Here is a 13,534-nt window from a genome sequence, read left to right as displayed (position 1 = left end):
TGTATTATATATTTATTGTAGTTTTGTTTAGTGTGTGTCTTCCCCTACTAGAATGTGCAGCGTTACCAAAGACTACAACAATGGAAGAGTGCCGGATACACAGGAGTAGCTGCTTACTGAATCTTGGTGAATGAATGAATGAACACGCACCATAAATACAAGCCACACCATGTAATGAGGAAACGTTACATGTCCCAGAATTCCTGACTTGTGAACAGAAAAAATGCACACAAAGGCCACAGACACAGATAGACACATCTGCACTGTGCTCCCCATGCCAACCCCACACATACCACAGACTTAACTGATACACATCACTCACTCTTCCCACACACTCACAGTCACCACCGAGGCCTACATTACCAACTAGACAGTGAGAGAATAAGTATTGATTGGAATTAAATCCTGGAGGATCCACTGGGAACCACACTCTCAACTGTGTGTATTCACTGCACCTGACACGTGTCACACACTCAGTAAATATTTGTGGACAGAGGACTGATGAACCCACCCTGAGCCTTTCATTCCTCCCTCAGGAATCTCGAAGTCACAAGAGGATCCCCCTCGGCTTGGATCCACTGTGGTGGCCCAAGGCTGCAGCCCAGGGGCAGTGGAGGTCTCCTCTACCCCTAAATACTTCTTCTGTACTTCTACTCCGCGCAAGCTCAGCTACGCTGGTAAGGGCGCGGGGCTCCTCAGGTGAGGGGGTGCTTGGCTGTGAGGCAGGAGGCACACAGATCCCAGGGAGGCTGAGAGGAAATCCAGGGTCATCAGAGGTGATGAGGGCTCTGTGGAGGAGCCTGTGCAGGATGGCTGAGCTGTTCCGAGGGCGTGGATGCCAGCTGAGTCTGGGGGGGCGGTGTGAATACTGCTACTACCATGGTGGGGAAGTCAAGGAGCAGGGTCCGGAAATGTCTGGGCTTGAGGTGGAGGGAAGAGGGACCAGATTAAGCATCTTCAGAGGAAAATGTAGGCTTTGTCTTTGCCTTTGCTTCCAGAGAAGGACAGAGTTCTGCATCATACACCTCCAGACTGAGAGCAGGACCATCCAGCTCAGGTCCACACAGCTCACACATACATCTGTCCTCCAGGAACAGCCCTTCTCAGAGCACACATAAACCCCAAGCACCACAGCCCCATTCCACATGTAATGCACCTCCGATATTACCAAAATCACACTCCTTGTCATACACGCATCCAGCCGCATCCCTCACATACCACAGCCCTCACCACCATACTCCACACCCCTGTATACAGACACCGCTCCAGTATCCCCCCCACACACATGAAAAGCCCACAGATGACACCAGATACACCGCTCCATCCTACGGCCAACAGACACCAAGCTCACGACATAGCTACGTCATGCAAATGTCCCTCTCTCGTCTACCACACCTGCTCCCTCAGCTTCCGGCACGGCCCATGCATGTTATTATGGTTTTAATTTCCTTTTTCAGCAATGCGGAGATTTCGAGACACTGCCTGGCCTACAGCACCCCTAGCCCAGGTTCAGGAAGAAGGGGAGACCGCTCCCCCATCACACTGTGTCTCCTCCTCACTCTCTTCACCCTGTAAGGACTATCTGCACCCAGACAAAGAGGAAAGGGGCATGAAAATATACTACATGCAGGTACAAGTGAACAAGGGTGTCGCTGTCTCCTGGAAGACAAATAAACACTTGGAGTTGCCTGAAAAGCAGCTGACGATAGAAGAAGTGACCCTTCCTGAGGATGCGTGCACAGTAGGCACTTGCCCCTCTGATGTGTTCACCGAAAGCCTCCTGTCTGACAGTGAGCCCACTGGGGAGGAGAAAGAGTATGAGGAAAGGGCAGAGCCAGGCAGCCCATCAGGGTCACCTGCCATCGAGGAGAGACCCAGGGCCAAGACACCGGACTGGATGGTGACCATGGAGACCGGCTTCAGGTGCATGGCCTGCTGCCGGGTCTTCCCCACCTTGGAGATCCTCCAGCAGCACGTGAAGGGCGGCGTCCTGCAGGGCTTCAGCTGCCGTGTCTTTCATCTCAACATGGCCCAGCGGATGGGCAATGTGGAATCCGAGAGCACACCTGAGGAGGAGGAGGAGGAGGAGGAAGAGAAGCAAGAAGAAAAGGAGAATGAGGGAGAGCAGCCCACGGGGGAAGGCCCCAGCCCAAAGAGACCCCGCAGGCACGGTCTTTTCTCTCCTTTGAGTTCCAAACAGCAACTGAGATTCATGGGACAGAAGATCCTGGAGGACGGTGTGGCCGTCCCTTGGAAGAGGTAAGGCTTGAGGCTGGCAGTCTTCTGAGCCTATGTCACGAGGGCCCAGAGGAGTCTAAGGGAAGGGGCCGCACACATGTGCTGGTTTACCTAATGGCTCTGCAGTTGCATCAAATGGGACACACCCAGCACTAACAAAGGCATTGACCTCTGTTGACGTAAACAAGAAGGTGGAGCCTTTTCCTAGGAGTTTTCTCAGGGTCTGCACGATGGACCTCAACTCTTAGAGGACGTACTGCCAGCAGCTCCTTCTCGGCAGAGAGAGCCAGGAGTGGTCTCAAGAGAGGACAGGGGCCCTTGCAGGACCAGAACTTTGAGGTCTGAGAGCCTTGGGCCTGAGCCGAGATCTCACCCTGACCACTGGACCGAGCCTTCTGTGACAAAGGGGAATATGAAAGAGAGTCACGTGGAAATGAGGTCCCCCGAGATATGGAAATGTTCCAGAACCTTCGTTGCGTGGTAGTTGATCTGGAGCCAAGCTCACTGTGGTGTGTGTGGCTCTGAGCATTAAGGCAATGCTGGAGGGTAACCCTGACCAGCAGAGCTTTGAGTGCTTCTTGTCTCTTCCTGTCCTACCTCATTTGTTTTATCCCTTCCAGGGAGAAGAAAGGACCCTCGGGAGAGTAGCAGACAGAATGCCGTGGTCTGAAGGAGGATGAAGGGACCGGCACTCAGTCTAACATCATATGACAATAGAAGCGTCCTATGCAATAAAGGGCATTTTCCAAACCTTTCCTGGAGCTTTTATTTAAGGACATTTTTCTATCTATGCATCTATCTGTCATCTACATCTGTATCTTTCAAGGTTTGTGAACAAGCTTTCTCATAAGCACTAGAGACGTCCGCCAGCATTTTCCAGAAGAGGCCTGCAAATTGCTGGGGACCCCTCACAAATAGGGAACGGCCACAACCCCTGCCACACAGACTATGCGCGTGGCCCTCCTGACGTACTCCCACTCTCTCTCTGAATTTCCCAACGTCTGAGACGAGGGTGCTGGCTGGAGGCAATGATCACGTGCAGGCTGAATCTTCTCCAGATTCTGATTCTCTTCCTGGGCATATCGTCCTTAAGCACAGTCTCCATGTCCCTGGCCACACTGATCTCTCTCCTTCAGTCCTTCCCTCCCTCCCTCTCCTGCCTCCCAGTGCAGAGAATACTTTTTTGCATTTGAGACGACATTTATTTTTGGTTCACAGAATTCTCACCTGTTCTACTGTGGCCTCCGTTGTGAACATTCCAAAGCTGAGACTTTTCTGTTTTTCTCCCTCATTTCTGCTGAGTCTTTACCTTCCTAATGCAGTGAACTCACAGTTCCTAGCTGACTGGATGGGGAAAAAGATCCAGGGAGCAAAGAGAAATAATAAAAGAATATATCAGTTAATTTTTCATAGTGTTATCCAACTACATATTTTTAAAATTTTGGAATAATATTAGGAATCTTCTCTTTATAAAAAACTGAATTATCGGGCTTCCCTGGTGGAGCAGTGGTTAAGAGTATGCCTGCGAATGCACAGGACATGGGTTCGAGCCCTGTTCTGGGAAGATCCCACGTGCCACGGAGTAACTAAGCCCGCGCGCCCCAACTACTGAGCCTGCGCTCTAGAGCCTGTGCCACATCTACCGAGCCCACGTGCCACAACTACGGAAGCCTGCGTGCCTAGAGCCCATGCTCCGCAACAAGAGAAGCCACTGCAATGAGAAGCCCGTGCACCAGAGCCAAGAGGAGCCCCTGCTCACTGCAACTAGAGAACGCCCGCTAGCAGCAACAAAGACCCAATGCAGCCCCAAATAAATTAATTAATTTATAAAAATTGAATTAGTTTCAAGGGTACAATGTATAAAAGTACAATAAAAGACCCCTTCAAACCCCCCAACCCCACTCTCAAGATGGAATAGATATGCTGTGATACAATTTATAGTCGTAGTACTCCTCCTCCTCCCACCACATCCGAAATCCTCTGAGCCAGGTGCAGCAGCTTCCTTTCACAATGCTAGGACCCGCCACAAGACACATGATAATCCCTTTGGACATTTCAAGGAGCGGCACCAAGGGAACAGTACCGGGGAAATGCCACTGACAGCTCAGAATATCCATGGCATTTCTAGAGACTCGGCACTGCTCTCGCTCTGGGAATGAAGGTCCAAAAAGCACATCGGAGAATGTTCATAGTTGTAAACAAGCTCCACCTTTGAAACACGATCTACATAGAACCACATATACAAGCCTGCACGATGGATGAAGCCAAGGTCTCCTCCATGATTTCCCTTCTGACCACCTTATTGTCTCCTCAACCATAAAAGGTGAACTTGAAACTCAGGACCTTGCCTTGTCACCAGAAACATCCAAGCTTGGATCAGTCTTTCTAAGACCAGATACCTGCTCTCTGATCTATTAGAGACTTGTCACAAACACACAGGTAGAACAGGATTATTTCTATCTACCTGGGGACATGGAGTCTTTCACATTGCTCCTGATAAAACTCTCACAACAGCAAAACTTTACCTACAAAGGGTTCAAGCTATGACACTCCCAATTTCCACAAACCTCCTCAGCTCTTGTGAGTCACATGCAGCCAATTCCAGGAATTGGAAACATGGTTGTGAGGATGAAACTGACTTTGGGGCTCCCCTTGGATATGGTCTTCCAGACTTACCAAAAGGCCATTAAGAGGAAGGTTTACCCCACCTCAGGGAAACCCGAGGCAGTACTTGCAGTCAAGGGCTGGCCATGGCTTCTGAGCTACATCCAAAAAGAATTTCATACTGTACCTGGATCTGCTGAAGCCATTTCTGACTGTCCGAGAGCCAGCATGTACCGCTCCTCAACTGCCTCCATTGTGGATCATCAGTAGGGCTGTCAGATTTAGTAAATAAAAATACAGGATACCCAGTTAACCTTGAACTTCACATGAATAATAAGTCATTATTTTTAGTATAAGTAGATCCTATGAACTATTTGGGGCATACTTATCTTCAAAATGTACTCGTTGTTTTTCAAACATTCATATTTAACTAAACAGCCTATATTTCATCTGTCAACCCTACTCAGCAGAAATGATGGAGGCTCATAGAGATCCAGGAGACGCCTCAGCGCCTCCTCAGCTTTTATTTCTACGTTCTGGACAGCGAGCACGAACCTTCCACTCCGTCATTTGCTAGAATGGAGGATATTCTCTGTTTTAGAGCTTTTTCTACTTGTCATTGTTATTATCTTCCTTATTTTAAAGAGATGTTTATTTTTCCCCAAACTTAATAGCTCATCCAAAAGTATTTCAAAGTTCATTAGACAAGGGAAAAACAACATGGTTCTGAAAAGTGAAGGAAACCGCCTGGTGTTTAGTAAAGAAGTAGTAGGGAGATTGAAAAAGCCAAACTTAATAAGCAGATCTCTCCAAGGGTATTTTCAGAGCTTGATACCCTCCCACACCCTGAAAATATTATTACATCAAGAATGTAGAACTGCTAACCAAATGTAAGGCTCCCATATGATTCTATGAAACTGAGGATGCTTCTTTACTAAGCAGTGAGCACACTTGCTGCCCCAGGGACCTTGGCAGTTGCAACGTAGGGCTCTTCACTTTGGGATGGAAACAGCAAGTTTTCCTGTGGTCTACACGCTGGCCCCAAAAATACTACACTCCCAATACTTGTCAACTTTAAGTATTTTCCTACATATCTCCATTTTTCTGTTACTATTTGAGCTACATCCTAGACTTGACACTACATAAATTGCATTCAAGAAGCTATTTTTAAAAGTTGGTAGGAAACCTTAAATCTATGGCTTGCAGTCCCTGGCTTAATTTCATCCAGGTGCATAAGGGTTTTCAAAAGTAGTCAGGTTAGTTACCCCGTATCACAGCCCCACGCTTGTGTCACAGATATAAAAATGGAACATGATATTTAAGGTTTTAGTTGCCAAATCATCAAGCCTCCCAGACAGAGGCAATAGAGCAAAATGATTACAGAGGCATGGATTTTGATTTGCTCCAGTGTCTTGGGCAAGTCACTTGGCCTCTGTATTTATTTGTACTTATCTGCACTTATCTGTCACTTGGAGGTCATAATTGTACCTGGTCCATGGGTACGCTGTACAAATGATCTGTAAAGTAGTTACAAGAAACCGACACAGAGTAAGCACTCCACAGACATTGGCGTTTAGCTATTGGAAATAGTTCTCCGTGAAACAGATGACTTTATCCGTGGATGACTCGGTGGGAGACAGTGAATCACAGAATCACAGCATGTTGAAAGTGACCTAGTTCACACTCTAATGTGAAAAGAAGAAAAGTGTGCATGGGTAGAAAATGTCTGAAACTTTACACAACAAAGAGTTCATCATGTTAACTTGGAGGATTAGAATAAATCAGGAAAGGAGGAAAGAAAAACTTGAGTGTAATTCAATTTCTCTATCATTTGTGTTTCTACACTGAGACTCTGAATACACTGGAAGTGCAATTTTTTTTAATGTGGCGGGATAAAGGTTTTCAAGTTTTCCTGATCCATCCATATTATTATCTCAGAATTGCTGGCAGTTCTTGCCATCTTAGGATCTACAACCATGTGAGTCAGTGGGCCATTCTGGACGGAGGAGATAATAGAGCAGAAGTGAAGTGAGAGGAAAGGAGAGACAAGATTTTCTCTTTTCTCTTCAAAGCGGAAAGGTCTTTGGAATGGGAACAACTCACAGCCAAACTTTGGGGAAAGGATGTGATGGAAAATGAGACAAACATCCTACCCCTGTGATGAGAAGGATTCCCTGGGCTGGATGGAGGGAGGTCACAGGTGGCTGGACAAGGAAACCAACTAGGGAGAAACACACACAAGTGCAGGGCAAACACCCTGAGGCCACTCAGCCTGACTCCATGCAAACATGTTTCCAGCAGCCAGCCCTTCACCTGTGGCTCCCCAGCAAGACAGGTACCTCGGGGGTGCCAACTCATTCTGAGTCCATTATGCCTGGCCATTCATAAACCGCTGTCTAACGTGTGAGGAATAAACTCTCAATGTTTATGAGCAAACTGGGGAAGGAGATTGAAAGGTTACTTAAACGGAAAAAAAAGAAGTTCAGCAAGGCAAGATGGTAGAGACACAAGAAAAAGACCTTAAAAGATAGAAAGGATTTGCCAAAGAAGAGAAAGAAAAAGAAATGATTCCGATTGGGTTAACCTGCAGCTAGGAAGTTAAGAAAGATTATTGATGGGTGAAGACTATGGAATAAAGTGAATAAAATTTATCCAAAATTGCTGAGAATATGGTAAGCAGCATGATTATCAAATTATGAATTGGCTGCAATGGCATTCTAGGGGGACACTAGGAAGGGGAAGCAAATGTTCCTGAGATGACAGTAGCAGGTGGAAAGTTGTTTCAGGGGAAGATCAGTCTTGCAGAGGGTGTATCAGAGGAGGGCAAGTGTGAGCAAGCAAGGAAATACTAAGTGTATACGGTTCCTTCACTGAGTGCACCCAGCCCCGCGGTCAGCCTTGAGAACAAGCAGGACTTCAGGTACTGGAGCTACATTTCAGTCATCAAGACTTGAGAAGACACCCTTAACTCAGGTCTTCTCTTCAAACTCCATCTTTCCTTCTTGACCTTCATTTGGCCTCTTCCCTTACCCTCCAGCTGTGGACTGAGGCCACAGAGCAAGATGGGTCACTAGTGTCCTCCATCCCCTGGCGACTGTGGTTCACATCAGTGGAGTACCAAAGGCAATAACCAAGTAAAAGACACAAGAGTGTATGAAGAAGAAGAGATTCTGATAAGGCTTTCTGTGACAGTGTGGGCCAAGTCGGCTCTATATGGCTGGTATCACGTGAATTATGAGCAGCCTTAGGGGAGAAGTTCTCAGAAGGCAGAGCCTGGCTCTCGAGAGGCTCTGTGTGCTCACAGCCCACTCCAAGACCTCAGTTACAGCTTCAGCCGCCAATATCTCTCCCTCTGCCTGCTCACAGTTTTTGAAGTCTTCTTTCCTCCACATTTCTCTTGAGAGGTGGAGGAGGAAGATGAGCTTCAGGCCAGCTCAGACTCCCCTGGGATCCCAGCAGGATGCCTATCATTAACCTCCCACCTTCTAGGAAACTCCTAAGATCTTCACATTTGGGGCAGTTCTCATTTCAGCTGTGCTTCAAATTGCTGGCTGGAGGCGGCCTGTTGGAAGGTGGCTAAAAGCAAGTAGCAATCCTTCGGGCAGCCTGGCCCTTCTCGACTGTCAGACATCTTCAGGGATATTCTAGGAAATGTTGTTTGTTCTAGAGAAGGGAGGGAAACAATCCAATTGTCCAATAATGCTTGAATGGAAAATAAATGATGCTATATGCATGTGATAAAATAATATCAAACAGTCAAAAATCAAAGACCTAGATCTCTATGGATTCACGTGGATAAATCTTGAAAACATAATATTGATTGAAAGAAAATAAGATAAAGAACGTTAGATTGTGATAACAGGTATGTAAGTATTTAAATATTTAAATCAATTCAACATATTGCTTCTATATATAGAGATGCAAGAAAATAAACTTTATCCAAAGAACACATTATTTGCATTTAATATTCTCATTTATCTAGGAGACCCAAAAGAACCCACAGATAAACTAGCAGGAACTAATAAGACGGTTCAACAAGGCACACACATACAAGATCAATAAATTTTAAAAATCAATCAGGCTCCTCTACACTGGCGATAACAAATTAGAAACTGTAAAAGAAAATAAGAAAAAAAGAAGATCTAAAAATTGTCACAAGAGCCATATAAATTATTTAGAGCTAAGCATACGTAGAAGGCAATATAACTAACAAACTGAGTACGAACAGTTAAACTCCGCCCAACCCAAGGTTAGGAAAAGACTGTTGTTACTTTATGAGAACAGACCCTCTTCTTAAGGAGCAGATCAGTAAGTGAGAGTGAATCAAAGAAACACAGCATTTGAAAAGTCAGCTAGTCCAAGCCTCTTGATCGCACATACAGAAGCTGAAGCCCAGATAGGTTGAGTTACTTGCTAAAGGGCCCAATGTCCTGACTCAAGGACTAGCATTTTTCACTCAGTCGCAAGACACAATCAAATGCAGTACCTTGGAGAGAGATGGGGAAAAAATGAAGAAATCAATTATATAGTTCCTCATCTTTAAGTACAGAAATAGCTGTGACAAAATTACACGTATTGAGGGAAAATTGAAGTGCAGAGTTTAAAATGTCAATAATCCACAGGGAAACTGGAGACCATTTAAAATATTCATATTAAATCTCTCTAGAAAAGACATTAAAAGATGTCCAATCAAAATGTGAATTTTATAATAGACATGGTATGATACAATTTATAATAGATATGGTATGAACCTTTCCCTTTCACGGGAAAGCATCGGCTGGGAAAAAGGAATTGTTCTTGAAAATGGGGCCTGTGCTACTGCAGACACTGTGCTCACCCTAGGTCCATCGAATGCACTGATGTCAGCACTGAGGTCACAGAATTCCGCTGTGCGCCTGGCAACCCTGCAAACATAACAGCCCTGGTGAGCACTAGGCAGTACTGCTGGTTCACTAAGTGGTACAAGTTTTTCAGCCATTTAGGAGACTTGACTATTTTTGTTTGTATTGAATCATTTCACGGATTGCCCAAGAGCCAAGAAGGGCCAACCTGTAGGGAAGAGGAGGAGTTGGACATCTCTTGAGGCATCTTCTAAGGGAGACTTCTAGTTGGTACGATGGAACGGCGACAAAAGAGGAAACATCTGGAAAATGAAGAGTCCCAGGAAACTGCCGAGAACGGAGGAGGTATGTGGGGGGCAACTTGTCTGGGGCACATGGGTTTCTGCCAAACTGAAGCTTCTCTAGGAAGCGGGGGACTGAGAACGTGTCACCTGTGAAGCAGGGAGCGAGAGACCTTGTCTCACTGATGCTGCCGTATCTATCTGGAGGGCCCCTGTGGTGTGAGACGGCACAGAACGGCCAGATGACCCCTGGGAGTTGGGAGGTCAGCTCCGCTGGTCTGAGGACTCTCTCCTGGGGCAGCCGGGCCTGGAGCTTTGTCGGACTCACAGCAGGCTGCATCCTGCTTGCACAGACCTAGAGGTGCAGCTTTCCTCAGTCCCCGATTTCTCTCTTATTCTCTTGGATCTTTCCCTGGGGTCATGAGGTGGGGGATGTGAAGGATGCAAGGATGCTGAGAGAGACCCATGAGTTGCTTGGCCTCTTTTACCAAAGTGGAAAGAGAAGCCCCATGAGTTGAAGGCCCTGTTGAAAAATATCTTGACAAGTGGAATGCACTTTGAAAGAAGATTGTTTGTCTAGGGATGGTGTCATATTGAAAGCAAGGAGGATTTATTCCTTCAACAGGAAGAATTTCCCAAAGGAGATCAAGGGAAGGGAAGGGTTTTCCAGAGACTGAGACCACGTGAGCGGGGGTGAGAAATGGCCTCAGGGTCCTGCGGGGAGCTCTGAGAGCCACGGGCCACGTGGTGCCTGCGTGCATTAAATGTAGGCGAGTAGCTTGCCCTGGGAGAGGGGTGGTCACCCCAGAGCTCCAGCTAGAGGCCTCTGCCCCAGATTAGAGCCCAGTAGCTCCTACAAGGCCCAGGGCCCTGGAGACTGTAGGATGGGCCCTGGGAATGGAGCTCTAGACAGCAGGCAGATTTCCAGGCATTGGCTGGGACAGTCTGGGGAAGGCAATGACTGCCCCTGACCATTCAGAATATTTTGCTCTATGTTCCTGTGTGTGTGTGGGTGTGTGAGTGTGTGTGTGTGTGTGTGTGTGTGTGGTAGTGCAGAGAAGAGCGAGATGAATGGGGTTAGAGTGCTTACCAGATATAAAGTCTGCGTGGTAAAGTTCTTGTCACCCTGCCTGGACCTGGCTGACACTCGGTGTACGTAAGAGTGTATACATAATTCTTGTTAGGGGTGTTTTATGAGACAGTAACTCATAGACCCATGTACACTCTGATGCAGCAAAAATATCACACACCCCACATTTAACTTCCTTAGTAAACCACACACAGCACATAGAGGTATATACACGGATCCCTCCTGTACTACGTTCTCATACAACCCACCTGTATCACAATCCTCTCCTCCAACACCAAACGCTGGAGATGAGATATGTATATAGACACTCACACTATATATATAGGACACGCACACACACTCACACTATATATATATATATATATATATATATATATATATATATGTATCTCCACAACTCTCGCACAAACACAGCTAACTTCAGCCATCGCTAAATACCTCTGTAAGAACCAGTCACGTGCCATACACACCACACTTGTAACACATTCTTGAGTAATGCCAGACCCGCTTTGTACAAACCACAGTAAACCACAGTCTCAGTAACCCATGTCAGGATTGCCAGAGAAAATATGGGCTATCCAGTTCAATTTGAATTCCAGATAAAGAACAAGTAATTTTTCAGTATCAGTATGTCCCAAATATTGTATGGGCCATACTTACACTAAAACTAAGTAAGAACAAATACTGCATGGGAATACTTACACTAAAAAATTATTCTGGGTTTATCTGAAACTGAAATTTAACTGGGTGCCTTGTATTCTTGTTCGCTAAGTCTGGCAACCCTTATATACTTACCACCAGCTGATGTATTATATATTTATTGTAGTTTTGTTTAGTGTGTGTCTTCCCCTATTAGAATGTGCAGCGTTACCAAAGACTACAACAATGGAAGAGTGCCGGATACACAGGAGTAGCTGCTTACTGAATCTTGGTGAATGAATGAATGAACACGCACCATAAATACAAGCCACACCATGTAATGAGGAAACGTTACATGTCCCAGAATTCCTGACTTGTGAACAGAAACCATGCACACAAAGGCCACAGACACAGATAGACACGTCTGCACTGTGCTCCCCATGCCAACCCCACACTTACCACAGACTTAACTGATACACATCACTCACTCTTCCCACACACTCACAGTCACCACCGAGGCCTACATTACCAACTAGACAGTGAGAGAATAAGTATTGATTGGAATTAAATCCTGGAGGATCCACTGGGAATCACACTCTCAACTGTGTGTATTCACTGCACCTGACACGTGTCACACACTCAGTAAATATTTGTGGACAGAGGACTGATGAACCCACCCTGAGCCTTTCATTCCTCCCTCAGGAATCTCGAAGTCACAAGAGGATCCCCCTCGGCTTGGATCCACTGTGGTGGCCCAAGGCTGCAGCCCAGGGGCAGTGGAGGTCTCCTCTGCCCCTAAATACTTCTTCTGTACTTCTACTCCGCGCAAGCTCAGCTACGCTGGTAAGGGCGCGGGGCTCCTCAGGTGAGGGGGTGCTTGGCTGTGAGGCAGGAGGCACACAGATCCCAGGGAGGCTGAGAGGAAATCCAGGGTCATCAGAGGTGATGAGGGCTCTGTGGAGGAGCCTGGGCAGGATGGCTGAGCTGTTCCGAGGGCGTGGATGCCAGCTGAGTCTGGGGGGGCGGTGTGAATACTGGTAGTACCATGGTGGGGAAGTCAAGGAGCAGGGGCCGGAAAGGTCTGGGCTTGAGGTGGAGGGAAGAGGGACCAGATTAAGCATCTTCAGAGGAAAATGTAGGCTTTGTCTTTGCCTTTGCTTCCAGAGAAGGACAGAGTTCTGCATCATACACCTCCAGCCTGAGAGCAGGACCATCCAGCTCAGGTCCACACAGCTCACACATACAACTGCCCTCCAGGCACAGCCCTTCTCACAGCACACATAAACCCCAAGCACCACAGCCCCATTCCACAAGTAATGCACCACCAATATTACCAAAATCACACTCCTTGTCATACACGCATCCAGCCGCATCCCTCACATACCACAGCCCTCACCACCATACTCCACACCCCTGTATACAGACACCGCTCCAGTATCCCCCCCACGCACATGAAAAGCCCACAGATGACAGCAGATACACCGCTCCATCCTACGGCCAACAGACACCAAGCTCACGACATAGCTACGTCATGCAAATGTCCCTCTCTCGTCTACCACACCTGCTCCCTCAGCTTCCGGCACGGCCCATGCATGTTATTATGGTTTTAATTTCCTTTTTCAGCAATGCGGAGATTTCGAGACACTGCCTGGCCTACAGCACCCCTAGCCCAGGTTCAGGAAGAAGGGGAGACCGCTCCCCCATCACACTGTGTCTCCTCCTCACTCTCTTCACCCTGTAAGGACTATCTGCACCCAGACAAAGAGGAAAGGGGCATGAAAATATACTACATGCAGGTACAAGTGAACAAGGGTGTCGCTGTCTCCTGGAAGACAAAGAAA

The 13,534-nt window shown here is 46.9% G+C and overlaps 1 long non-coding RNA gene across 1 annotated transcript in view; it reads right to left on the bottom strand.

Moving 5' to 3' along the window:
• Nucleotides 1-8,307, bottom strand: part of LOC309797488 — a 64,058-nt gene extending 55,751 nt beyond the window's left edge. Inside the window, exon 1 of the long non-coding RNA XR_014292660.1 lies at nucleotides 8,207-8,307. This is a non-coding gene — a long non-coding RNA (uncharacterized lncRNA). The remainder of the gene's footprint in view (nucleotides 1-8,206) is intronic.
• Between the last annotated feature and the right edge of the window lie 5,227 nt (nucleotides 8,308-13,534).

Source organism: Mesoplodon mirus, assembly GCF_964341445.2.
Source record: "Mesoplodon mirus genome assembly, contig: HAP1_SCAFFOLD_619, whole genome shotgun sequence".
NCBI classification, from domain to species: domain Eukaryota; kingdom Metazoa; phylum Chordata; class Mammalia; order Artiodactyla; family Ziphiidae; genus Mesoplodon; species Mesoplodon mirus.
This window is presented reverse-complemented; position numbering and strand designations above follow the sequence as displayed.